General features: G+C 49.2%; 1 protein-coding gene across 3 annotated transcripts in view; it reads left to right on the forward strand.

The window, feature by feature from the left end:
• The first annotated feature begins 2,605 nt into the window (after positions 1 to 2,605).
• PGAP4 (post-GPI attachment to proteins GalNAc transferase 4) overlaps positions 2,606 to 5,677 on the forward strand; it is a 22,637-nt gene continuing 19,565 nt past the window's right edge. The window contains exon 1 of one of the 3 annotated variants that reach the window (XM_059411173.1): positions 2,606 to 2,882. The gene's annotated coding sequence lies outside the window, so the exon portion shown is untranslated. Of the gene's footprint in view, positions 2,883 to 3,098; positions 3,228 to 3,474; positions 3,552 to 5,677 lie in introns of those variants that run through there. The other 2 variants (XM_059411174.1, XM_059411175.1) reach the window with 2 other exon arrangements.

Raw genomic sequence — 5,677 nt, forward strand, 5'->3', positions numbered from 1 at the left:
ACCTCTCTTCCCACTGGATGCGTCTCAGGTAGAAGAAGTCTGGAGGGAGGAGGTCTGGGACTGGTCGAGGGAACAGGACTGGCTTCCCAAGCTCTGTGCCAGATCCAGCTGTCATCTGAGGCAGTCTTTCCTACACTTCCAGACATTCCTAAAGACACACTCCTTGAGAGTGTGACACACAACCAATTCTTTTTTTTTTTTTTTTTAGGATTTATTTATTTATTTGACAGAGAGAGATCACAAGTAGGCAGAGAGGCAGGGAGAGAGAGAGGGGGAAGCAGGCTCCCCACCGAGCAGAGAGGCCGATGCGGGGCTCGATCCCAGGACTCCAGGATCATGACCTGAGCCGAAGGCAGAGGCTTTAACCCACTGAACCACCCAGGCGCCCCCACACAACCAATTCTTATCTCATTCTCATCCATGGTGTTGGCACTATGTCAGAACAATTCTTCAGTCAATATTGGTTGTAAGATAGAGGACAGACCGACGGCCTGGTGGATGGGTGTAAGATTCTAATGGAACTTAATATCTAGTACCAACTGTGCTGACATAAGAAAAATTACATAAGCATTTATTGGCTTTACTGCCTTATCTGGTGGGCCACTGAACAGACCTTTTAGAGTAGGTGTCTGCAAACCAGACAGTAAATATTTGAGGCTTTGTGAGTCATAAGGTCTCTGTCACCACTATTCCACTCACAATAGCTACAGACACAAGTAAATGAATGACTATGCACCAATAACACTGAAATTTGGATTTCATATAATTTTCACATGTACCAAAATATTCTTCTTTTTATTTTTTTAACCATCCAGTATTATAAAAACCATTCTTGAGGCTCCTGGGTGGCTCACTTGGTTAACCGACTGCCTTTGACTCAGGTTATGATCTTAGGGTCATGGGATCGAGCCCCACATCAGGCTCCCTGCTCCTCCGGGAGGCTGTTTCTCTCTCTCCCTCTGCCTGCCACTTCCCCTGCTTGTACTCTCTCTGTCAAATAAAACAAAATCTTAAAAAAAAGAAAAACAAAAAGCTATTCTTAGTTTGCGAGCTGCACAAAAAAATGGCAGTGAGCTTTAATTTGCTAACCCCCAGCCTAGAAAGGCAAGCTGACCTAGAATTAGAAGCGCTAAGAAAGGCAATAAACCATGAGGTGGAAACCCTAGGAAGCCAGAGTGGAATCTAGCTGGCTTTCATTTTCCTTTTCCTCCCCAGCGTTATTCCACTTTGCTTTCCTGGGCTGCTCAGTACTTGTTTTCAACCAGTGTGCCCATTTCTTCATACCTCCAATGTTATATTCTTCAGAACAATACTTGCTTAAAATAGGATTCTGGAAGACCAAAGAACATTCGAGACCCAAAGGAATGGCTTTCTAATGAACGGCTTCCGTGCACTGAGAAGCGTCATTTCATTAATACGAATACATCTCTATGTGCCCCCATGATGAATATCATGCTGGCTTCCTTTCTTCTCACAAAAGGAACATGCTTCCTGCTTGACTGACTTGGGGCACCCCTGAAGGCAGAAACAGATGTACAGATGTACATAGCTATGCCGGAACAAGTAGTGACAACCTATCTGAAGGGAAAAAAATATTCTGCAGTATGTGGAGACCTCATTACTCTTTTCAGAAGTGCCTAGATTTTAGGTAGTTTCCTTCGTGATATGTGACTAAAATAAAGGTTGCAATGTATGACAGATCACATCGCCACTTAAATGAGCATTTGTTATATACTTAGGGAATACTTGGCACTTTGACAATGAGCACTAAGTTATCTCCTTCAGCTCTCACCTAGTTATTTTTGGATCTCTTATTAAACCTCTGTGGCCTGTTAACGAAATGATTTCCGAGAGAGGAAGCTCAGAAATGACCTCTCTCAATGCATGAAAGCCCTTCCAGTAATAAGAGCCACTTTTCATTAATTTCTTTCCTGAGTCTCTTCTCCCTTTGCTCGGCTCTCTCTTCTAGAGGTTCTGTGCAAAATTTTTAACCTCATGTACAAGAAGTCTGGAAGTAGGCGGTTATTCTTACCTCATTCTCATCATCTATGGTGCTGGTACGACGTCAGAACAATTTGTCGATAAACATCTGCCTAAATGAAGGGTTGGAGATGGGTCCTGAACCACAGAAGCCACTCCCGGGAGACTGACGGGTAAGGGGAAAGGGTCACAGACCTAAATCCCCTGCCTGGCTAGGTGACCTAGTTAAACCAAACCTTTCTGATTTTTTAATACATGTTTACATTTCCGGCTTTTGTAATAAGGAAGGGTTTGCACTTGGCAATCATCTTCTCAAATCTTTCGCCGTTTGCAAATTGGGGATGATCATCTGTAATGTCCAGGAGTGAACTGAGATCTAGAGGAACGTTCTTAAGGCGCCTGGTATAAGGCTAGGTGCCATAGGGATTTGGGGCGGAGGTGGTGTCGGCTATTATTTTTATTATGGGCAAAACCAATTCCCTCCCGCGAAGAACACGCTTGCAGGCTGGCTGCGGCTCTGAAACGCGCAGAGACCTCATCTTCCAGCATTTCAATTTCCTTAGCCCTGAGCCTGCTTTTCCCTTTCTGCCCATCAGTTGGCGCCTCTTTTGCCATCCCCCCCCCCTTTTTTTCCCTCAAGCTGGTTTTGGGGGCTGCGGTCGCTCCGCAGCTCGCAGGTCACATGGCCTGCCGGAGCGAGGGGACCCGGCGCGGGAGCTGCGCCGCGGGAGGAGGTGAGGCGCCGCGGGAGGAGGTGAGGCTCCGGCGCGCACCCGAACCGCGCTGCGCCCTCTCCGCCTGGGCCTCCGGGTTGGGCGATGGTTCCTCTGTGGCGATGAGCCCACCCGCCTAGGCGACACCAGAGGCGGCCCTCGGCACACCAGCTGACCGCCCCCCACCGGGTAGGTTTTCCCAGCGTGCGATCTGCCCAGCCCCTCGGGCGTCGCGGCCGGAGCTGCCGCTAGCGCGGGAAGAGCAGCGGCGGGTACTGGCGCCGCTCCGGAGGGCCTGCGCCCCCGGCCGTGCGCTCCGGCCAGGCGAGCTTCGCTGAGGCCCGGCCCGGGGCGCCGGCCGCTTCCTGCCGGAGGACCGCGGGGACCCCACAAAGGCATCCCCCGCGCGGCCAGGGCCGGTGTCACGGCAGGGATGAATGAGTGTCGCGGCGAGGGCGTCTCTGCACCCTTCGCCCGCTTCGGCCGCGCCGCGAGGCCGACAGGAAGGCGCGAGCCGGGCGCGTGCGAGCCCAGGTAAGACCCCGCTCCCGGCCAGCCCCGCCGGGCTGCACAGCCACAGGGCGCATCGCATCGCCTAATGGCCGCCAGCACGCTGCGAGGGCCCCTCGCGCGTTCTCCCCTCGGGCCAGCCGGGCTCGCCAAAGCGCTGCTGCGGCGTGGGGTTTCTGCGGGCGACCTCGGCGCCCGGGAACCGAGAAAGGGCGATCCAGCAGAGGAAGGCGTCCCTCCCAGCTCCCGAAAAGACCAGCCGAAGGAAGCCAGCGCGGCGATCGGAACCGTTAGCACTGACCTACGGGCCGGGAAACTGAGGCCCGAGCGCGATGGCGACTGCCCAAGGTCAGCAGCAGACGCTAGATCCGGGACTGTGGTCTTCCGCTCCCGTTCTCTTTCCTGGAGGAGTGGAGAGGACCACCCCCGCTAGTCATATCCTCTTCCTGGCCTCTGGGCGCGGGCGTTGCCGGTGCCGCACTGCGCCCGAAGAGCCCCGGGGCGAGAGCTCCTGCAGGGCGGGTGTGACCCTGGCATCCCCTGCTGGTCCCGTGCTGCCCCCGGGAGAAGCGCAGGGCCGCTCCAGTGATGATCTCACTGAGCGGCCCATTAGCAGAATCTGCAGGTGTGTGTGCCTGTGCGCACGTGTATTTCCCCAGGAGAACAGAACCTGGTAAGGGGGATAGATTTTTTTAGGCGTGCATTTCTATCAGGTACTTTGGGAGGTGACAAGAGAAAACTATGGGTGCCTAACACCTAGCATTATTAAAATTACTGGAATTTTTTTTTTGAAGGATTAGTGTATTACAGAGCATTTAGGAAACAGAAAAATGTAAAGGAGAAAATAAAGATAACTTAAAACTTCTTCTAGTTTGTTGAGATTTTCTGGATATCGTCTTAAAGCTTTCTCTGCATACAAACATCTAAATAAGGTGGACAAAATTAGTATCTTGTTTTAATTTGCACGTCTGATTGCGCAGGGGCCACCGATACCTTTTCCTCTGTGTACTGGCTTTTTGCATTTGCAGGGGTGAACTGTCTTATTTCTTTGGCCCCACCACCCTTTTAAAAGGAATTTCTGTGCCCAACGTGGGGCTCTCGCCACCCTAAGATCACCCGTTGCACACTCCACCGTCTGAGCCAGCCAGGCGCCCCTCTTTTGCCCCCTTTTCAATTGGAGTGTCTTTCTGTTTCTCATTTTTTAAGCACTCCTTATATATTATGCATTAAAGAAATAATTCTGTCATTTATGTTGCATAGTCTTTCCCACTCTGCCTGATTGTTTTATCAGTTTTTCATCTTTGACCATACACAAATTTAATTTTTTCATTTAGTAATTTTTTTAAAAAAGATTTTATTTATTTATTTGACAGAGATCACAGGTAGGCAGAGAAGCAGGCGGGGGGGGGGGGGGGAGCAGGCTCCCTGCTGAACAGAGAGTCGGATGCGGGACTCCATCCCAGGATCCTGGGATCATGACCCCAGCCTAAGACAGAGGCTTTAACCCACTGAGCCACCCAGGCACCCCATTTAGTCATTTTTTGAATTAATATATAATGTATTATTTGTTTCAGGGGTACAGGTCTGTGATTCATCAGTCTTAAACAGTTTACAGCGCTCACTATAGCACCTTTTTTTTTCTTTTAATAGTTTCCTTGCAGACCTGTTGAGAAGGGGCTTTCCTAAACCTATGGGCCTTTCCTAAAATATATAAATAATCTTCTGTATTTTCTTCAGGTACCTTTAAGCTTTTGTTTGAAAGTTTTAATGTGAAATTTATTCCAAAGTTATCAAGTGGAGAGCTAATTTACTTTTCCTGAAGAGTTAACCAGTTGCCCCAAAACTATTAAGTCTGTTTTTCACCCCGGATTTAAATTGCTTCATTACGGTAGATTGAGTTATTACATGTTTGTATCTTTGTGGATTTTCGCTTCTTTTTATCAGCATATTTTGGTGCTGGTGCCTTGTTATTTAAATTACTGAAGTTTTATGGTAGATTTAAAATCTGGTTAGGCAGATTCTCTCTTTCTACTCTGTATTATCATTTTCCCAGCTTTTAGAAAAATCAGGGTTTTTTTTGTTTTTGTTTTTGTTTTTTAAAGATTTTACTTATTTATTTGACAGAGAGAGATCACAAGTAGGCAGAGAGGCAGGCAGAGAGAGGAAGGGAAGCAGGCTCCCTGCTGAGCAGAGAGCCCGATGTGGGACTTGATCCCAGGACCCTGAGATCATGACCCGAGCCGAAGGCAGTGGCTTAACCTACTAGCCACCCAGGCGCCCCTAGAAAAATCAGGTTTTTTTTTTGTTTTTTTTGTTTTTTTAAAGATTTTATTTATTTATTTGTCAGAGAGAGCGAGCGAGAGCGAGCATAGGCAGACAGAGTGGAAGGCAGAGTCAGAGGGAGAAGCAGGCTCCCTGCGGAGCAAGGAGCCCGATGTGGGACTCGATCCCAGGACGCTGGGATCATGACCTAA

Source organism: Mustela nigripes, chromosome 9, assembly GCF_022355385.1.
Source record: "Mustela nigripes isolate SB6536 chromosome 9, MUSNIG.SB6536, whole genome shotgun sequence".
Lineage (NCBI taxonomy): Eukaryota > Metazoa > Chordata > Mammalia > Carnivora > Mustelidae > Mustela > Mustela nigripes.